At 49.6% G+C, this 23465-nt stretch overlaps 1 protein-coding gene across 2 annotated transcripts in view; it reads left to right on the top strand.

The window, feature by feature from the left end:
• CDH20 (cadherin 20) overlaps positions 1-23465 on the top strand; it is a 1428111-nt gene that overhangs the window by 201928 nt on the left and 1202718 nt on the right. The window lies entirely within an intron of this gene.

Raw genomic sequence — 23465 nt, forward strand, 5'->3', positions numbered from 1 at the left:
TTCACCTATGAGAGTCACAAGAGACTGAACGTGAGTGTTCTGTTAGTAATCACTTTCATTTTCACTTCCCTTTACTCTCCGGTGGTCTCACATAACTGTTTTGGTCATAGGAATTTTTTCCTTTTGATAAAGTTTTTCCTGGTTGAGTCTGGATATCTAGGAGATTCACGAGGTGTTGGTGATGGTGGATATATTGTAGAGGTACCAATTCACATGGTGTCTTCTATTTTGGTTTGTGGATTACGGTCCTCTGACAGTTCCTTTGGTTTAAGGAAGAAGGGAGGTATTAATCACCTTTTCTACGCCCCGTTTATTGATAACACGGTGGTAGTAATGATTAATCTTGTAAATTAAGCATTTGGCCTGATTGATGTTGTGTTCTTATGCAGGTGAGCTCCGCTGGTGTATTCTACATGTCTCTTATTGTTTCCATCTACTTTCTACCCTACTTCGCTGGACCACAGTGCCCCTGAAGAATATCTGTTTACTGAATATTATACAGAAAGAAACATGTCGGGTTGGGGAGTGTACTATTATTTGTGAATAGTTTAAAGCCATGTTAGCCTGAGCCAGAAGAGATTACATTAATGAGGAATAGGCTCAGTGGTGCTAAACTTTATGGTTCATATTAATAATGGATCAAAAAAATGTATAATAGGTGTTTTAGAATGTTTGATTTTTATTGATGAGATGTTTGTCATTATTGAATGAATTTTTGAATGGATGTGTATGAAAGTGGTGTGGTTGTAGTGTGGTTGGTAGTGGTTTTTAGATGGGAATGATGTATCAGGTCAGCCCAATGATGAATTGATAGGGTTGATCCACATGAACATAACTTTTGATACTAATATTGCTGTATGTTTTTATTGTTGAAATATTAGTTTTTTTAATGATTTGTTTAATAATGTCAATAAAAATATTTAATTATATTTGAGCGTCCACTGGGTTGAATTCAATTGTTTCATCTCAGGTTTTTGTTCATTGGTGGACGTTGGTGCTTGACAGTAGGTTTGTGCACCAATAAATCAGCTCGACCTTGTAGATATGTACAGTACACTAGCACCTGTCTTCTGAACACAACAGTACTCTGACCTTCTATGTTATTTTCTATATGTTCATTCCAGGCCAGGTCACAGTACATAGATATCCCTGGTATCCCCTGTTACTCTTGTGTTGTGGTAAGGGTTGGAGGGTCCATCGATATGGGTCTTCCTTCTCGTCCCAATCAAGGGGTGTTGCAATCTATATACACCATTCAGTTCAGTTTCGCTTACATAAGAAGATATGGGATGTGGAGGGGAGATATATTTTGCTTGCTGGTCACTGCTTTGGGCTTAAAGTATTGCTTATTAATGTCTATGCTCCCAACGTAGACTCCCCTGACTTTTTTCAGAAATGTGCTGCCATGGTCCATAGATTCCAAACGTACAAAGTAGTGTAGGAGGGGGACTTTAACATGGCACTATCATTGGATCTGGACCGGTCATCAACAACACAGTCAACACTTTCCAAGGTGGCCACTACTTGGGGTGATATTGCGGAAACTCTTGGGCTAGTGGCTATATGGAAACATTTGCATCCCAACACAAAAGAGTTTTCCTTGTTTTCGGGGGCACATGGGACATCCTCTAGGATAGACTATATCATGCTGTCCGTCCCCCTGGCTGGCATAAAACAGACCACTAGGCTGTTACCGAGAACACTATCCGATCATTCCCCCGTTTTGGCAGCGATCCCTGTCCCTGACAGGGTATGCCACCCTCCTCGCTGGCGCTTCCGCCCTAGTACACTGGAAGATGTGCTGCTCTGCAACAGCATCCAAGACTATAGCCTAGAATATTTCCATAATAACGTAGACTCCGTCCCTGACTAGACAATGGTCTGGGAGGCCTTCAAGGTGTGTATAAGTGGTTACTGCATCTGCCGGCAGGAGGCGTTCTGAAATATTTGCGGATGACTCTCCGTCATCTAGAGGGGGAGATCGGAGATCTGGAACATAGACAGGCTCAGGGTAGTGACACTGAGCACGAGAAGCTGCTCTCAGAGAAGTGGTTTGAACACTCTGAGACTGCGCTCAGGGAAGACAAATATATGGGGGACCCCATCCTAAATTCGCAGAGGATGGCAGACCAAGCCACACCCTAGCCTGGGAGATCCATAAAGATAGGGGGCACAGTGGGATTATGGAGGTTATGGACCCCACGGAAACATGGTCCATGAACCTAGCAATATCAATAAGGTGTTCCATGACTACTATACTAGACTATTTCATCCCAACTGAGTGCCTCTGCTGAAGACATCAGATCCTACCTTGACTGGGTCACCCTGGGTTGGCTGAACCCTGTGCTTGCGGACCTGATGAACTTTCCCCCTCCACTGAGGAGATCCCTAGGGTGATACCTGACCTTCCTAATGGTAAGGCCCCGGGATGGATGGAATCTCAGGAGAATTGTATCAAGAGTATGTGGATATCCTTGAGCTGCATCTCTGCAGCATGTACCAAATCTCCATGTCAGCTGGCCTGCTCCCAAGTCCACCAGGACGGCAGTAGTCACACTTCTGATAAAACCCGGTAAAGACCCCCAAAACTGTGCATCATACAGACCCCTATCCCTCATTAATACTGACAACAAAATCCTGGCTAAACTATTGGCCAATCGTCTCCTCCCCCATATGAACACCCTAGTCCTCCCCGAACAGGCAGATCCACCCAAAATAACCTAAGGCGACTCTTTACCATGATGCATAATGTTAAGGAAGAGGTCCCCATTAAAGTCGCTGCCCTCGATGCCGAGAAGGCCTTCGACTTGGTTGAATGGCCCTTCCTGTTTGAAATACTATGCAGATCCGGACTACGTCTTCATTACATTCAATGGGTCTGACTACTGTACACTGCCCCTTAGGCCACGGTATTGTCCAAACAGTTGACTTCCAACAGAATATCCCCTACTAGGGGAACGAGACAAGGGTGCCCCTTCTCCCCTATACTTTTTGCCCTGGCATTTGAGCCCTTGGCATGCGCAGTAAAGGAATTCCATGCACATAGGGAGTGTTCATTTATTTCCATATCTCTATTATCTCTCTCTACGCAGATGACTTATTACTGTATGTTAAAAATCCTAAACAAAATCTTCGGCCACTAGTACAGGAATTGTTCCTACTCAGTCCATTTTCGGGGCTACGCATTAACTGGTCGAAATCAGAGATTTTACCACTCACCCCTGCAGCACTTCCTACTGAGGTGATATTGAAATTTGCTGGTGTCCCGGGGGATGAGATATTTGGGAGTATTGGTCTCCACTTCCCCTCCCAAGCTTTTTGAGGATAATTACTTAACAGTCCTGGAACAACTAGAGCCAAAAGTTGGTGTTTCGATCCATCTTCCACTGTCCCAGGAGGCATGTGTCGCGCTGGCCAAGATGGTAGTGGTCCCTAAAATGCTCTGCATCTTTAACAACATCCCTCTGGTCCCTCTCTCGTGGATCTGGAAACGGGTCCGGTCACTGATGTCCAGACAGGTCTGGGCGGGGGTGTAGCGTGAGTGGCTCTTGACACTTTATCATTGCTGTATGCCTCTGGCGGCCTGGATTATCCGGATTTATACATATAATTCCTCACTGGCCAGATCCAGTATGCTATATGGTGGTGGAATCCCTCTGCGGAACACCAACACACCCAACTCGAAACGGCCATTGCTCATCCTTTTGACCTGAAAGGCTTACTTTGGGGTACCCCCGAACGATCCCCCAGAGGGAAAATACAGCCCATGGAGGTGAGCAGTTGGGCGTGGGACCATGCTACCTTCATAACCAACACAGGTAGCAATTATCATGCTGACTTCGCATTATACTCTGTACATGGTGTCCTTCTCACAGCAGAACGGACCTTTAAAATTCAGTTCGAGAAGTTGGGGGTACTCTCCCTGGGTGCCCTGGTGCATGAGGGCAAATTCATACAGTGGGGGGCCTTGAAATGCTGTGGCCCCGGAACGCCGTCTCCCTGCTAGTCGATTATAGATTGCGGGAGGCACTTCAGGAATTATGGACTGATTTCCCTCTATGGTCTGTCCCCGCCCCCCAGGCCCAATTTGTAACCAACCCTCCAATCCACGCTGGGATGGTATCTGCCCTATATAAGCTGATCAAATCCCTCCGCCCAGCCCCCCGGGTAATGTTCAAGGCCAAGTAGGATAGGGGTTTAGACACACCTCTACACGATAACCAATGGCGGGTGATTTGCACGTTGTCCAAGAAGATCTCGCTGAACTCCAGGTTTCGCCTTATGCAGTTTAAATTCCTTCACGAGTCCTACCTTTCTCCTGCACAGCTGCATACACTTTTCCCAGAGAGGGACTCCACCTGCCCACATTGTAATTCTGCCCCTGCTGACTTTATTCACATGGTCTGGAATTGTTGCCACATGCAGTCCTTTTGACAAAATGGTCCTGGGATGACCATGTGACTCTCCAGTAGCCTGGCTTATGGCTTGGTTCGATGTTCCCACTAAAACCAATGGGAAACTGCGTTGCCATGGGCTCTGTGGTCGCTAGGGCCTTAATCACTAAAGCATGGATGAGAACCACACCGCCAACTGTGAGGGAATGGGTTCATATGTTGAGTGTTTGTGAAAGACCTGAATCATCCTACTCCTCCACTGCCCCCACACCCTCCCCGGGTATGAGACCTACTGACTATTGGGGCCCCTTTTGATCATACCTCCTTGAGCTGGAACCCCCCCACCCCTGTGCCATGAAATGTCAAAATTGTAGATAAGTCTCTGGCTTGAGAGAAGATGTGCCATACCCCCCATGGATGCCATACTGCTACTTCATCGCAGAGCGTTTAATCATCTCATGTAATGGCTGACGTCCCGCTATTATATTACAGCCACTGTGCCTGTCTCTTCAGAGTAGTTCACTAGCATGGAGCTCCACATCTAATAATGAAAATAACACAAGGTTGTTAAGGGATTGCAATACTACCTGTTACTATCTGATTTAATAGTAATCAGTTTATCGTCATCCGAAAGCTGAAGGGCTGACTCGGCCCTTCTGGGATTTGAACTTGCAAAGTACCACTGTCAGAGGCGAGTGCTTAACACATGAGCTATCCACCCATGAGACCTGCCCTTAGATTAGGACCTTTTCCACTGTTGCTGAAAAATCAGCCATTGCTCGCTACAGGGATTCAAACCTGTATCCTGTAGGTGATGTGCGGCTATCATGTCTCACAGAGCTATCTTACCAAAACACTGTGGGCCTGAGTCACAGAAGTGTCTTTTAATGGTGCAATCCCATTGAAAAACGATCTGTGAATCAGGCCCCTTCCCTTTAGTATATTTCAGTTGCCTTCTGGGGACATAAGACTCATTCCCAGCTGCCACGCAATGCTGCACCCTAAGTGAGCAGTCTTTTTCTTCTGCAATTAAGCATGGGTAATGTTAGACTGCTCCAGGCTTTGCTGTGTGCAGGTAATGGGAGTGGCTATGGTATTTGGCATGTCCCTTGACAGGTGCGAATGAAGGGTCGTTTTAAAAGGGAGAGGTGTGAAACGCTGCATGCTGTGGTGAACAATAATGGAAAGTAATGGTGTCACTGTGACGCCTATAAGCCACAACCACTGCATTAAAGTGCATATAGGGAGGAGGGACACACAGCGTGTTGGTGTTGTTTGGTTTTGTGCCCATCCATTGACCGTCCATGGCATGCTAATACTTTTGGCCATTCCCACACAGTTCCTGAATCTCTCCCAAAACACCTTCTCTTGGGAATTCTTGGAGCTCGCTTTACGCAAGTCTTGCCATCAAACATAGCACTGCAAGTGCCTGCCAGTGTTTTATAAAGCAGTCTTCTGAGAGTTGTTGACTTCATTGGAGTAGTAAACCGGCTACTGGTGTAATAAAAATGTCTTAACTAGTTTCTGCCTACAGCCATTCTATGTATAAGCACCATACCTGTCCTTCACTAATAAACTGGCATTGGCAAAGCCATCATGTTTGGCTTTTGTATAAGTATTTTATATTTGCTAGACAATGCCAATAGATACCCAGGTACTTGCACCATTTTGCGCCTCCATCTATCAATGGCAAGTTAATAACTCTATGGGAGTGCCTGGCAAGTGCCTTAGTTTGTTTGTTTGTGCATTTTTATAGTGCCACAAAACCTCAGGTATCTTATTTCCTGCAGTGTGTGGTGCTCATTTATTGAGCTTGGAATTTGAACCTGCATCAGCCGGCTCTACACGGATGTCAAAGTAAGCTCTCTACTCGCTGTGCTATCTAACCGGCTACACAAAAGCCCACACTTTTGGCTTTGCCAATGCTTATTTATTGTAGTCTTGATCGCACGGTTGTAAAACAGTGTTGGGGGTGGGGTGGAGGAGAGGCAGAACGCCTGGTAAGCTCTTTGCATTGGGAGAGAAAGGGAAGGTGGGAGGTGGCATGGCCCCCCTACAGTTAATCTGCACTTTGACCAGTGTTTGTTATTCACTGCCAAGACTTACTTTGAAAAATGTGTGCTCTGGGGAGTCAAGCAGGAGGATGACGATTTCACTGTGAAAATAGCAGCTCAGCTCCATATATTCATATTGACAAGGCTCGATAATGCGTTGTTTCTTGACACTCAAATAATAGCTCTTACTATAACCCCCTCCATCATACTTATCACATCCATCTTTAGGAGATGAAATACTGAGGTAGCCCTGGCAGGCTCTAACGCCATTACTTACACCCTAAACACATGCCTCTGCATCGAGGGTTCATGCGATTGACTTAGGACCAAAGGGGCAAGCACGGAGTAAAGAATAGCCTGCGGCTCAAGCACCTCCCTCCCTCCCTCCCTCCCTCCCTCCCTTCCTCCCTTTCCTCCTTCCTCCCTCCCTCCCTCCCTCCCTCCCTCCCTCCCTCCCTTCCTTCCTTCCTTCCTTCCTTCCTTCCTTCCTTCCTTCCTTCCTTCCTTCCTTCCTTCCTTCCTTCCCTTCCTTCCCTTCCTTCATTCCGCAAATCAAGCAAACCACACTTATATACATGGACACCACTACAGACATTCCAAAAGCGCCTTTCTATTACTTGCGTTGAACTCATTCATACCCGTGAACTGAACGACTCTGCCTATCGTTCTCACCGTTCTCACCGTTTACTTGTGACTTCTATCCATACATTCAGTTATTTGTTTTAGTGTATACTGCATTGTTCTTTTAGTCCTGATTTTGGACATGGCCTCTCTGTGCTGATGCTAGATTGCTTCTTCTGCCCTGGACAGAGGGTAGCGTGTGGATGTCTCCAAAGAGACTGCACTACCCCCTCAAACTCAATTCTGCGATCCACAGCCTCGCGTAACATTCTGACAGGGTCTTCCTCTCAGGCACCTGCTACAAAGTTCAAAGTGTTGCTCAACAGTGCGATCTGCATGTACCCCATTCCTGGTGCTTCCTGGGTCTTATAAGTAATTGCCAGCTCGCCTCTGAACGATGACATTAATATCATTTCTCCTGAATGTAATCATTACCCTATTATTATATGGGCATGCCGCCACCTTTAAAACTACAGAGAAATCAATAGCATTAAGACACATCTTTCGCTCTCATTGCTAATATATGGGATCAAGTGCCCCCTACTGTAAGTTGTAAGGATATTGCAAGGAACAAGACTGAAAAGGCTGACTTCCCCCAAGGTCATGGATCTCCGAGGCTAGACTATTTCCTTTTTATGTGTGGGGAGAGTATTGTATTACGTACAATCCACTAGCATCACCTTTAATACCTGGCCTCTTGCTTAAGATAAAGTAAGAGATCTTCCAGTTGCTGGTACATATAATCACCTTTGAATCTATTTAGATTAAAAAAAGAAATAGAATGCATCTTCTGATGTTTTGCAGAAAATAGTTTAAGCAGTTTAATAAAATGCATCTAAATACGTTTTGTGCTTAATTCCAGCAGTTAATAAAATAACCATGGGGTCCTTAGGAGTGTGCCAGTCTGTTAAAAATACTGGAAAAAATTCTGGTAATACTGGCTCAGACATTTTTACCGGACGGGCCCACTCTGAGTTTGCCAATAGGGGCAGTGAACTAGTGGCATGCCTGATCTGCTGGGCTTTCCGGCCCCTACCGGCAAATAATTGACGCAATCTCTCGCACTGGTACTGCCAGTGATTGTGACAAACCGTTTCCATGGATTCAGGAATCCATGGAATGGGCTCTTACCCCGGTTTCTGGCACCCATAATATCCTGGTAATACCGGGACATTGGGCACTGGTAACGGTGAGACGGGTTTGCCATTAACCCGTTGAAATCTCTGGCAAGTTACCGACAAACTGCTAATGACCCTCATAGACCCCGAAACAGTTTCTTATCAAGTGATGGTAGTAAAATTCCATAGAAATCTATTTTTACAAGAAACGTACCTGGAAAATTATCTTCAGTGCTGGTTCAGGCAGCAGGAAATGTGACATCACAGCCCAACTGGAATAACTGATTACAGAGCAATTGTGGTGTCATTTTCCTATTGCAGGTCAGTAGTGATGTCACAACGATTCCATAATAAGAACATTATTCACAGTCTTTAATACAGGTTTTGTAGACTGCCATGTATTATAACATGACATTTTTGACGCCATAATAGAAGAACAGATTACAATGCTGAAAGGGGTAACCATAACTAAGGTGGACGTCAGCCATTGCTAGAAAAAAAGATAACCTCTCTCTTTCAGATATTATTACAAATGTAATTTCCTTAAAACATAAAATACTTCAGATCCATCGTCTGTGAAGTTTATAGTTAAAGGTTGGTTTGTTGGGGGGTTTGGATTTTGAGTTGGCGCACTCCTGTCCAAACATCTTTGAAATGAAAATTAGAATGAAGTAATTTAGTGCTCCCGCTTGCTGGATCTCCCTTCTCCAAAAAACAGTTACCATAACCTGTGTTGCTCCATGTTGTCTTGCTTCCAAGGCGAGCACGTTGCCCCTAAGCTATCCAACCGAGACATATCTGTATATGTAGATGCTTAGCTTCCCGGTGTGTTGTCAAATAAAACCACTAATAACAGTTAATCTTTTTTTGTATAGCACTTTCGCCAAAGCGTAGTACATAGAAAATGTTTATATGCAATTGTTATTACCCCACCAAAGTTGGTACTCATTTAACAACCTCAAAAGGATTAAAGGCTGAGTTGGCCTTGCCAGATTTCGAACCTGTGACCTGTAAATCACACACATATCTCAGCAGGGAGTGCTTAAACTGTAAACCTATGATACTGGCTATTAAAGGACGAGTTTGGGATGTGAGGACCCACCACTGTGAGGCTTTGTCAATATGAGGCCTCACCACTGTACTCTTTGCCACTGTGAGGCTACCGGCAAAGGGAGGCCTGGCACCTGTGTCATTCTGTTCCAGTTTTATTCTGCCCTTGCAATAAAATGCCTTGCAACCCTTTGCCCCTGTGATATTCTGACCCTGCTGGAGAAGGACAACTCGAGATTAAAGCCTGGGAAGATCCAGAACATCTACCAAGAATGACCAGAAACATTTACCTAATTAAAACACCCAAATCCAAACCAGGAATTGACAATCAACTAGCACAACTCCCAACTCAGCAACAACGCCCCAACAAAATGCCACGCACCAGGAGAGACCGACGCACAAGAAGGTACCATGAAAGGGCTTACCACATCAAGGATCCAAGTAACAACAAGAAACATTAGAATACACCACATTGTGGAAGAGAGCTCTTTGCCACAACAGAACTAAAATCACTTTATGTATCACACTATCAGACTACAGCCCAGCTCGACCACCAGCTATCCATAAACATTCCAAGCAAACAAGTAAACAAGGACACACCTGTGATGGACAGAAGAAGCACAGTGGAAAGAAGAGACCTCACAACACCATTCACCACATAAAATGGGGAACAAGGCTCATCAATTAGAACCTACAGACGACAACCCTTACGAACACCTCAATGCAAAATGCAACCTGGACTACTCAACGAAGAAATTGCAGCAATGAAACTCTGCCACATACCCTCAAAGCAAAATCGGATGCAGAGTCAAAAGGAAAGATGCCAAATCAAATTACCAAGACAACTCTGAAAGGACAAAAACCTTAGAAAATAAAATGATTCACTGCAACCTAGTCAATCCCAGATGGATGTCAAAACACAGCACTTGGATGTACGACCTCCACAGCAATGGTGGAGCAAACATTCTATCCCTCACCGAAACCTGGCTAACTGAATAATTCAAGGCAGTCACACATGGATCCCTACACAACAATTTAATACTGAAACAAGCAAACAGAGAAGAAAAAAGAGGAGCGGGTCTCGCAGTTGCACACAAAGGTCACCTAAAGATAACAGCAGCACAATTGCTAAATATCCTGAACTGTGAATCACTCTTCTTCCACCTATCCATGGACCACCAAACCAACCTTTCATTCCTTTGCATCTCCAGACTTCTGACACACAACCCTACTTTCCCAGACATATGTGTAGATGCCATTGTCAACTTCACCATAAAATCTGATCATCTGATTTTACTAGGAGACTTCAATATTTGGGCAAAATGCGAACTCAGCTAAAACACTAACACCTCAACTATCAATGATGCATCTACAGCAATTGGGGAAGGGAGTAACCCACTCGGCACACCTTGCAATTTTCCACAAAAGAAACTTGATTATAACGGCACCACTAATTCTCTGCAAATTCTGCAAATTCTCTAGGAGGACCACCTTATAATATCTTTCGTGATCTTCTTCTTCTAAATTACTGAATGCGTGGGCGGACCCACGCAGGCGCTTCCCCAACCGCCAAAACAATTCTAAAAAGAATCTGGAAATCTCTAAACATCATGGACCTCAACACAAGACTAGAATCCATGAAACCACCAAGCACCGCCTTATAGACAATCCACACAGAAGAAAAAAAACAGATAATGCAAAATTGAATTACGGAAATCCTTTATGACATTGCACCGGAAAAACCTTTCATCACCCCTAGCAAAAGAAGCAACTGAAAGATGGTTCAAACCCAGAAAACAAACAGGAAACTTGAACAATAGTGGTGGAACAATTATGAACAACAGAAATAAATTGCATACAAATAAAAGATATGACTATTTAATACTGAAATCCTCAAAGCAAAAAAACTATACTTCACAGAACACAACAGAAAAGCGAGTAACTCCCAAAAGAAGACGTTCATCATCATCAACAAGCTAAGAAACCTGACAGCCTGCAACAACACATCGAATCGCTCGCATCCAGCAAGCCATCAAGAGTATGCCCAAGAACACAAATAGCAACTCCACTAATGATGTATAATGCTAAATGGTTGAATGCTGAGAAACTTGTTGGGTAGCAGCACCAGCACAAATATATTAAAATACAAAAAGCTTACTCCAGAACTAACCATAAGACTAGAACACTTCTCACCAATTTTGAAAGAAAAAAACCATCAACCTAGTTAATCAAGGCAACGAAGCAAGACAGCAGGCCCGTGACCATCAACCATCTTCAAGATTATACTCAACCAAGAGATTCCTGCAGAATACTTCTGGAGCCTCTTTAACCACTTACTGGCAACATGAACTGTACCACAAAGCTTCAAAGCAGCATACTCCCTGAAGACCCCTCAGGAAAAGACCAAACCAACTACCGACCTATCTCAAACACCCCTTAGCCAGCTAAACTACTAGAACGCTACAAATGTGAACCAATCCTGGAACATGGAGAAAGGAAGCAATCAAATATTAGCCAAGGCACAAGTCGGTTTCAGACCCTGAGAGGAACAGAAACAGCGCTACTATTCATCTGGGATGAACTAAAAAATAACGCTGACTCCACCACCACCTCAGCGCTAATATGGCTGGAGTGATCAGCAGCCTTCAACACAGTCCACCATGAAACCCTAATCAAAAGACTCCAAAAAATAGGAATCAGCAACATGGCCTTGCTATGGCTGAAGTCCATTCTAACAGAAAGAATGGCCACAACCTTGATAACCCCCTTCACTTCAGCACCACACATACCAACCTGTGGAGTTTCATAAGGCTTATCACTCTCGACAATACTCTTCAACATCTACATGACCCCACCTATTAACCTCATTGAAAGATGTGCTACAACTACAGCAGACAACACAGAAATCATTTATAAAATCAACACTACTGGAGAACCAGACCAAACTCCCATCAACGGTTTCATACCAATAAACGAACCCAGACAAAAAATAAATCCTGGTCATGCCCAAGAACCCGTTGAGCCAACCTCACATTCCAATGGCCGAGCAAAATGGGAAACAAACCTCCTAAAGTAGTGAAAAATATTGTAATATTAATGGACTGCAACTTAACATGCAAACCTCAAGTCAATGCAGTAGTAAAGAAGTTCTTCTTCCACCTATGCTCAATCAGCTGGATACTAACTTTCCCACACCTTCCCACAGAACACTCACTATCATCTCCCTCGTCATGTCAACGATGGACTCCACCAACAGCATATACAGCATATACCTTGGAATGCCAGACTATCTGACCAAACAATTACAGCGAATACAGAACACGACGGCAAGACTAAAAATCACACAAGCACTAAGAACTCTAAACTGCTAACAATAAATGTAAGAAAAGAATTTACAGAGCAATCTATAGCCAAGGAGCGGAATTCCCATAGGAAAAGAAATTGCGACCTGCAAACCAAAGCAAGTCCTGAGATCCAGCAGTGACATCCACCTCCATCCATTCCCAATGCAATATTCAGTAGTGAAATTTGGTGGATAAGCATTCTCCTGCATCTCAATGAAAGTTTGGCACTCACTCCCCAAGGAAATATGAACAACAGAAGAACACCTAAAATTCAGAAAACATCTAAAAACCTGCCTCTTTCACTCACTCACCTAAATAGGTAGAACTATTGAAGGTAAGTCACTGAACACTCACACCAGAGAGAATACAACCCACTAGGAAAGAACAGCCTAAGTCAATCTTTTAAGGATAACAAGTTTTAATCTCACACACAGATGAGGGCAACGCAAAGACCGTTGCTGCTAAGAATGTTCTGACAAGCAGAATCAAAGGAAAACATTGTCATTGAAGATGCAACATATACAGTAGCCACCCACGCAGCTGGTTGGTGTGTGCCTACACATGATCCGCCTGCTCCATAAGAGTTGCCAGGTCATTGGTTCCAGCCCAGTCCATCCGTCTTCCATCACGTGGGTGCTGCAGTGATCATATTCTTCTCACGTTAAAGAAGAAATTAACTACACTCCTAACACAATGCTACTTTATCACTATAATGTGCAACTGGCAGGCCTTAAGACAGGCACCAAGGAGGTTCTGGGGCACTCCAACCTTCACACGCACATTTCACTCACTCCCCTATGTGCCGTCCAGCTCCAAGGTTTCCACCCACGTTTTGAACTATAATGTAACCCTCCCAGCACCTCGCAATACAAATCTTATTATTGTCGTTCAATGACGTGCACTGTCTGTCCTCTTTGAACATTTCAGGACTTGTTACATTTGGTGGTCAAAGGGCACCTGGTGCCATGGAATTCAGAGATATTAAAGTTTAATCAGTTACATGGGTTATAACTCAGGGTTGCTGGGGATGACCCGGCCATGCTTTGTCCAGTGTCAGATAACATGCACACCAGGCCACAGTCTCTGATCACAGCTTTGTAGGTCACACTACTCTTGAGTGAAAAACACATCTTAGCAACACTGTCAGAACAATGAATAGGACTTGTGGTGGTTGTGTGTGTGGGCTGTCCTCATAGGAGCTCGGGCATGGCGGGAGATTTTCCTTTCTCTTGCAATTTGGGCCTAATATATGCAATGCCTCAGGCCTTGTCTTTTAACTATGATCACTAACTTCTACGCAAAATAGCAATGTTGCTTGCCCCCTACGCTCCACTATGTGGGTTGATTATAGTTGATTATATCAAAGTGGGGTCCTTTATATTGGGGGTGGTCCTTTCACCGCCCCCCTCCTTGGCCAATCATAGTTCTTCAAATGCAATTTGCCTCACTCTAAAGCGCTTAGGGTGGTGGTATGGGACTGCCCTCGTCCCAACACTATCAGAGAGAAACACCCGACAGCGACATCATAAAGCAAAACAACCAAAACAGAACCAACTGAATCTGGGATGGCCAAACTTCACACCAACAACCATAACAGGAACTGAGCAAAACCAAATCAAAGTAACCCACAAGATCACACACACCTCCCCCATCACTATCTCTATTAAAGCTTTCCATTTTTGTACAGACGCACCCACAACCACCAAATAAAACACACATATACCTCTACCACATCACAATGTTGAAATGGCACAGAAAACTGCACACACCCTCAAACACCCAACTCAACACAACACACTAAACCTCCACAGAAAACTGCCTCACAGGCTCACAAAACAATCCAGTACAGATTTGCACACCAAAACAACACCAAACCATGCCAACTAAAAGCAAACACAACACACGGTGACTGTTGTTTCCAAAATGAAGCTACCAACAGCACAGCAAAAGCTCTCTTGTGCTCTCCCACTCCATCCAACTAACCAAACCTCCCTATCCTTCCTTCCTTTTCAGATCCACCTGAGCATCTGTAGACCATAAAACTGGCAGTGGTGTGTATAAATCTCAATAATTTGACACAGCATGGTATATAAGATGCTTCAGAGAGTGCACTTGTAGCCGCTGGCAATTAGGGTCTGGCTAGGGGGTTGTAATAACAGTCATTTTGTGAGTGAGATGGAAAGAGTCAAAGGTGAAGAGAAGGTTCCCTGTGGGGTTGGGGTCTTGAGGTGCCCCCCCAAGTCTCCAATAACTTTAAAAAATCAAGCTGCGCATGCCAGCAGCAGCCCGGCATTATCCACAGACTCGATTGACCCGGCAGAGGAAAGGATGGGCCATTTGCACAGTGCAGCACAGGATATGAACATGGTCACATAGCTCAGATGGTGTGATTGGGGCGGCCGTGTACCAGGCGGTGTGATCATACCCGCTGTCGCCCGACCTAGGGCTAGGCAGAGTGAGCCCTGAAGATCGTTGCTCCTGGGCCGTGTATGTCAGGTGCTGCCTTTGAGGCAGCAGGAGTGTCATGGGTAAGTCAGCCCCGCTGATTGTAAGATAGGCAGGGTGGCGAAGAAATGTACGAGGCCATGACGATGAGGTGGCCCAGCCAATGTTCTGGCCGTTGGTGGCCTTCCTGGAGCATGGGGAACAAGCCAGTGAGCAGGCAAGCCCCGGCCCCACCCCTAACCACTCTCAGGGAGCGGTGCAAGTCCTTCAGACCACAGCAGAGATGGTGGTGCTCCAGGAGCCACTGCGGCACCAAACGGAGAATAAATGTGTGCTGGGATGGCAGCAGTGATGAAGCACTGCGCAGAAGAAAATAACTCATCCGGTCTGCCGCGGTAAAGGTTGCACACCAAGAGGCAATGGTGCACGGCATAAAGAATAAACAATCCATAACGGTGGTGCACCATAATGGCACAGGGCTCCACATTAACATGGATAGTCTTGGGGCGGGCTGGGGCGGGCTGGGCCCTCTGGAGTAGTTGGAAGGGTCTGACCCCATGCCTCAAATAGAATGGCAACAGGTACTGTGATTGTGTCTCCCCTATAAGACCTCAAGGACCATTTGGCTGACTGCAGCAGCCACACCTTTATATAAATTGCATATAGTTCTTCATTTATTTAAATGTGTATGGGCCCCCACTGGCCAAGTGGTGATGGCCACTTAACGTTTAGGTTTAACCTTTCTCTATGGTCTGCCCAAGTATCCTCCTCCTTTAAACATAAAGAGGCCGATTCATGGAATAATTAGCGCGGCGCAAGTGGGCAAAAACGTGCGAATCGCAGTGGAATAGCGAAAATCGCAGTGAACGTGCGAAAATCGCACGAAAAGCAGCGCACGTCGATTCATGGAAGGCCGTGCGCGAGAAAACCAGCGGATGTGCGATAAAAAGTGCGCGGCGCACGTTAGCGCACAGGCCATCTAACAGCGTGCGCCAGGTCACTGCGAAAATCGCCCAGGCCACAGCGAAAATCGCACATAGCGCGGCGCACGCAACAAAAGTAGGCGGAACACGGGCGTAACACTCGGAATGGGGAACAACTTGCCAAAACGTGGGCGTCACGGGGGAAGTACAGGGCACAAGTGCGCGGAACGCCCACACGCTCGCCTACAACACGTATTCATGGAATAGAATAGGGGAAAAAAGCGCACGCTCAAACCAGCGCACAGGCACAAACACAACCGCCACAAGAAAGCAGGCGGTAGCGTCTCTGCGGCTGTAAGAAATGTGCGCCAAAAGGTGCGCCAACTAATCGCACCTATATACTGCCATGATGAATGTCCCATACTGTGGCCCTCCAGGAACAAAGACGTGCAAAGGGGTACCCACAAACACGGACACCCGCTGACAAAAAATACGTGTGCGTGTATACCGGGGTGCGCGGGAAGTCTAACACGCGATTTCAGCAGGGTACGTGCATCACAGGGGTTCGCGTGAAGTTTCACACGCGATCGGGTCTGGGGGAGCGGGCTACGTGTATTTCTGGGGTGCGCGGGAAGTTCCACACGCGAATAGGCTGGGCGCGTGTATTCCAGGGGTGCGCGGGAAGTTCCACACGCGAATAGCCTGGGCGCGTGTATTCCAGGGGTGCGCGGGAAGTTCCACACGCGAACAGACTGGGCGCGTGTATTTCAGGGGTGCGCGGGAATTTCCACACGCGAACAGCCTGGGCGCGTGTATTTCAGGGGTGCGGGGGAAGTTCCACACGCGAACAGCCTGGGCGCGTGTATTGCAGGGGTGCGCGGGAAGTTCCACACGCGAATAGCCTGGGCGCGTGTATTTCAGGGGTGCGCGGGAATTTCCACACGCGAACAGCCTGGGCGCGTGTATTTCAGGGGTGCGGGGGAAGTTCCACACGCGAACAGCCTGGGCGCGTGTATTGCAGGGGTGCGCGGGAAGTTCCACACGCGAATAGCCTAGGCGCGTGTATTTCAGGGGTGCGCGGGAATTTCCACACGCGAACAGCCTGGGCGCGTGTATTTCAGGGGTGCGGGGGAAGTTCCACACGCGAACAGCCTGGGCGCGTGTATTTCAGGGGTGCGCGGGAAGTTCCACACGCGAATAGCCTGGCCGCGTGTATTCCAGGGGTGCGCGGGAAGTTCCACACGCGAATAGCCTGGGCGCGTGTATTTCAGGGGTGCGCGGGAAGTTCCACACGCGAACAGCCTGGGCCCGTGTATTTCAGGGGTGCGCGGGAAGTTCCACACGCGAACAGCCTGGGCGCGTGTATTTCAGGGGTGCGTGGGAAGTTCCACATGTGATTTCACAGTGTGGGTCCTCCCAGGTGTACCCTGTACACCCTCCACGGCCCCTGCAGGCAGCCCACACCACAGGGGACTACCCTGCATCCCTGGTCATGTCCCGCAGGCAGCCCACCCACCATGGGCATGCCCCCCAGCAAAGGCACATGTCTCCTTGAACTAATGAACACCAACTCATGTCCCCTTGCACCCCCACCCCCCAGCACTGTGGGGCACCTGCCAGCAGGCCCCCACCCATGTCCAACTCATGTCTCCCACCCCCCCCACACCCCAGCACTGTGGGGCACCTGCCAGCAGGCCCCCACCCATGTCCAACTCATGTCTCCCACCACCCCCACCCCCCAGCACTGTGGGGCACCTGCCAGCAGGCCCCCACCCATGTCCAACTCATGTCTCCCACCACCCCCACACCCCAGCACTGTGGGGCACCTGCCAGCAGGCCCCCACCCATGTCCAACACATGTCTCCCACCACCCCCACACCCCAGCCACCAGGGGCACCCTCCACCAGGCCCCCACTCATGTCACCCACCACCCCACCCCCCAGCAGTGCAGGGTCACCCTCCACCAGGCCCCCACCCATGTCCAACTCATGTCTCCCACCACCCCCACACCCCAGCACTGTGGGGCACCTGCCAGCAGGCCCCCACCCATGTCCAACTCATGTCTCCCACCACCCCCACCCCCCAGCACTGTGGGGCACCTGCCAGCAGGCCCCCACCCATGTCCAACTCATGTCTCCCACCACCCCCACCCCCCAGCACTGTGGGGCACCTGCCAGCAGGCCCCCACCCATGTCCAACTCATGTCTCCCACCCCCCCCACACCCCAGCCACCAGGGGCACCCTCCACCAGGCCCCCACTCATGTCACCCACCACCCCACCCCCCAGCAGTGCAGGGTCACCCTCCACCAGGCCCCCACCCATGTCCAACTCATGTCTCCCACCACCTCCACACCCCAGCACTGTGGGGCACCTGCCAGCAGGCCCCCACCCATGTCCAACTCATGTCTCCCACCACCCCCCAGCACTGTGGGGCACCTGCCAGCAGGCCCCCACCCATGTCCAACTCATGTCTCCCACCACCCCCACCCCCCAGCACTGTGGGGCACCTGCCAGCAGGCCCCCACCCATGTCCAACTCATGTCTCCCACCCCCCCCACACCCCAGCCACCAGGGGCACCCTCCACCAGGCCCCCACTCATGTCACCCACCACCCCACCCCCCAGCAGTGCAGGGTCACCCTCCACCAGGCCCCCACCCATGTCCAACTCATGTCTCCCACCACCCCCACACCCCAGCCACCAGGGGCACCCTCCACCAGGCCCCCACTCATGTCACCCACCACCCCCACCCCCCAGCACTGTGGGACACCTGCCAGCAGGCCCCCACCTATGTCCAATCCATGCCCCCCTGCACCTGGGTCCCGACATTCCCCAATCATGTCCGTAATGCCCATCCTGCCCTGCCAACAGGCCCAACCAACTATCACACCCACCCACATATCAAAGGCAATTACATGTTACACCCCCAATGTAAATAATGCAATTTAACACATGTCTGTCACACACAATGGCTGCAAGTGAATGACAAAACACCCAACATGACATGCCTGAAAGCAATGAGATGATACGACACATTGAAGAATAAAAAAATATTATGTATTGAACAGCAAACAAGAAAAAACACAAAGCAAATCAAACTAAACAAGAAGAATGTCCAAGAAAAAATTCTGAATTATTAAAATAAGGAAATTAAGAAGATCATCCTGGGTCCATGAGCCCTACCAAATTAAACCTAACTGACTACTAACTAAAAAGTGAACTATATACAAAAAAGTGGTGCATTGTCCAATCGCAACCAAAAATAATTCAAAAAAACAAAGGAAACCTAACCCTAACTATACAACTATATACAAAGGCAGCGGGCTATTCGGACGGCTCACTGGTTGTTGTCATGGGCCAGGGCATCATCGAACTCCTGGTCAATGGCTTGGAGGTGGGCATGTTCCCTGGCCCCGAGGTCCCGCAGGGATAACGCAGTGTCCAGCTCTAACTCCCTGCGAAGACCCTCGAGGCACTCAGCCCGCCTCAGCGCCCTCCGCATGGAGTCCTCCGCCCTGACCATCGTGAGCCGTTCCTCCTCTGCCCGCTGCCGCTCCGCACCTATCCGCTGGCACAACCTCTCCCACACGGAAGCCACTCCCATTCCAGGGTTCTCCTGCCCTCCGGCCGATGCCTGCACCCCCGATGTTGATGGCCCCGAGCCATGATGCCTCCCACGTTGAGCCTGCTGCTGCCTCCGACGCAACTGCCTGTGCCAGCACGACGGCATCCAGGCTGATGGAAACCACCGACGCCGTCGTGCACGTGCCCTGCCCTATGATGCCGTCACATCCTCCATCTGCTGGGGTCCAGTTGCTCTGGTGTCCACCCCTGCTGGATCTCTGACTCCCGACTGTGGCAGGGATGGGATCCCCACCGAGCTGGCTGCATTGGTCGGGGCAGGTCCACAGGGGGCCCTGGTGGCATCTGGGCTGGAAGACGGCAAGGAGAACGACTGGTGGATAGCCTGCACAGAGGAGGAGAGGGCCGCCACATTGGCCAACACATGCAGGAAACCCCCGAACATGGGCGATCCCAATTGGGCCACGTCGGCACGGTGCACTTCGTGATGACGTGCGTGCTCCTCCCGGGAAGCACGCACGGCATCACGAATCACAGCCGTGCGCATCGCGACCCCAATCAGGACCTTCTCCGCACGGCCAGGGGTTCCCACGTCCGCAGGTGGAGGGGAGTCAGGTGACATGGACATCCCCACTACCTGCGGACGGGCCTGGGACGGGGCATCCCTGCTGGTGCATGGTGGTGCACTCACAGGGTCAGGGACAGCGACATGCACAGGCCCCTCCACGGTGACCTGTGCTGCCTCCTGCCCCTGGCCCTGGACTGCACCACTTGCACCAGCAGGGATGCCCCCACCAGGCCCCATGTGTGCCCCAGTGGCGGCCTCCTCCTCCTCTGTGCAAACCACCAACCTGGATGGCTCCTCACCGTCTCCCACCGTAGCAGGCCCCTGTGGGGGCTCACCCACCCCTTCCGCTGCAGCCGTGGGGGCATCCCCGCCGCCTTGCTCCACAGCGCCGTCTCCGCCCTCTTCTTCACTAGCCGCTGCGTAGAGGGAGACAAAGAACACAAGCATCAGGGCACTGTACAATGGTCCCCTAGACAGGAAGCAATAGCAGATGAGCACCACTGTCAAAGTACACTTCCATCATGTCCCTCCACAACACATGGGTCAGTCCAGGCAAAACACACACAGTAACAGGCATGGTGCATGCCATGGACATTTCCATGCATGTCCAATGGACTCTTGAAACATTCAATGATATGTAACTCACATGCATCATGCCTCATGCCCATCACATGCACACACTTCACCTCAGTCACATCCATCTGGCCCCAAACACACCAAACACAGCGGTTACAAGGGTAATTTGGCTGCTTTACTGAATCTCTGCATTGTCACACACATGTGTCATGCATCCATGGCATGCACAAGTCACAGACACGCAGGTCAGGCACACAGACATGGCTACCATATATGTACCTGGCATCAGCACCCATCCCTCACCCCCACCCATGTCCACGTACAGAGACTGGCATGCTCTCATGTTCTAAATCTGAATAGGGCTCCCCATGCGGCATTTCAACACATGCAACGACCATGTGCATCACACATCACTGGTCGCACATGCATTATCATGATGTCCCTGCACACATACATGCATACATGGCCTATGGCACACATACAGGCAAGTATCATAGAACCAGCACACCGCAACATGCCCTGTCTCACACAGTAATGCATGGACACTTACCGCTCAACTCCAGACGGGCCTCCCTCTCAAGGATCTGGGCGTGGAGCGCTGGGCGTACGCGTTCCAGGACCCTCATCTGGATGGAACTCATGCGGCCCCGGCCCCCCTCCACGAGGCGCCGGGCCTTCACAAGGGTCCTGGACCTCAAGTCCTCCCAGCGCTTCTTGATCTTCAGGACGTCGCGGGTTGCCACCCCCTCCGCGTTGATGGCAACCACACAGTCGGCCCAGATCCTCTGCCGTCCTTCCTTGCTGGCGCGGGACGATCCAAAGAGGGCATCATACTGCCCCAGGACATGCTCCACCAGGACACCAACTTCGGTGACAGTGAAGCTGGTGCCCCTCTGCCCCTCTGGCCTGGGGTTGCCACTGGTGCCAGATGTTGAAGTGCCCGACATGGCAACCCCAGAGGCAGGTGTGGGTGGGCAACTGGGTCCTGGGGCTGGGCTGTGGAGCGATGTAATACCAATCGGGAGTCTTCTGTTCCAGCAGGGGTGGACACAGCAACTGGACCCCTGCATATGGCTGATGTGCAGGCACCAAATGGCAGGGCACGGTGGCAGCAGGCAGGCAGGCAGGCAGGCAGCAGCAGATGGCACGTGGGAGGCTGCTCGGGGCACTGGGGGGCAGTAACTCGGCCTTCTGGGCAGGAGCGTGGGCTTCCGTGTGTTTTCGCGTGGCCAGCTTGATACGGAGTGATTTGGCACGTGAAAATCCTGCACGTCAGCGTGAAATCCGAGGAAAGGCCCTTAGCGCGTAAGCGCGTCAGCACGCATACGCGATTCTATTGGACCAGAGTCCCTCAGCGCGTAAGCGCGTCTGTGACGTGACCCGCACGGGTGTTCCCCACTCAGCACGTGATGACGGGGCACACGTGGAGATACTGCACGTCAGAGTGTCATCGCGTGTAATTGGACAAAAGTGCGCGTACACGCGATTGGCCTATGTACGTGTATTTAATGGGTGCGCGGCCACTTACACACGCAAGTACGTCAGCGAACCTGTATCACGTGGTGCGTGTGAATTTCCGCACGCTATTGGACTGGGAACTGGTTTCCAGGGGTGCGCGGGTCACACGCTGTATCCCGTGGTGCGTGTGAATTTCCACACGCTATTGGACTGGGAACTGGTTTCCAGGGGTGCGCGGGTCACACGCTGTATCCCGTGGTGCGTGTGAATTTCCACACGCTATTGGACTGGGAACTGGTTTCCAGGGGTGCGCGGGTCACACGCTGTATCCCGTGGTGCGTGTGAATTTCCACACGCTATTGGACTGGGAACTGGATTCCAGGGGTGCGCGGGTCACACGCTCGCCTAGAACACGCGCTAAGCATAAATTGCGGACTTTAACAATAACAAGCTCAGACGCCAGGATGAACATACCGTTCCTAGCAGCAGTGGCAGTGGGCTACCAAAGGAGGAGGAGGAGGATAGTCAGGGCCAGAATATTCACACCCAGAACCAGCCTTTTCGGGATGCCTGATGACCAGGTGTATGGGAGGTACAGGTTTCCACCACACATCATACTGGACCTGGTGAGTGAGTGGGAGGATGACCTCACATCACCCACCCTGTGCTCCCAAGCACTCAGCCCCCTGGAGAAGGTCCTCAATGTACTGCACTTCTTAGCCACTGGATCATTTCAGCGGACAAGTGCCATAGTGGGTGGGGTGTCACAGGCCACCCAGTCACGCTGCCTACACCAGGTCTTGAACATCATGACTGCACGCCCATCAGTCCGCAGGCACATATACCTGCCCAGAACACCTGCAGAAAGGCATGCTGCCGCCCTGGATTTTTACGCAGTGGCACGATTCCCCAAAGTGCTAGGTGCCATCGACTGCACCCATGTGGCTCTACGTCCCCCCAGGGCATCTGAGCACATCTATAGGAACCGCAAGCACTGGCATTCCATCAACGTGCAGGTAGCATGTAATGCCAAGGGAATCATCACCTCAGTATATGCCAACTATCCCGGCTTCACCCACGACAGCTTCATTTACCGAATGTCCACCCTAAGCCGGGACCTAGAAGCTGGGCGGCATGGCGATACATGGCTGCTTGGTGAGTATGTATGCCACTGCACATGCATGCATGTTGGATACTGAGCAAGGTCACAACCTCACCAATGATACCAATCCCCACCTCCACAGGGGACAGTGCCTACCCTCTCAGCCCCCACATGATGACGCCAATTCGGAACCCCACCACGCCACCCCAGGTAAGATTTGACACAGCCCA

Source organism: Ambystoma mexicanum, chromosome 5p, assembly GCF_040938575.1.
Source record: "Ambystoma mexicanum isolate Mex_15411 chromosome 5p, UKY_AmexF1_1, whole genome shotgun sequence".
Lineage (NCBI taxonomy): Eukaryota > Metazoa > Chordata > Amphibia > Caudata > Ambystomatidae > Ambystoma > Ambystoma mexicanum.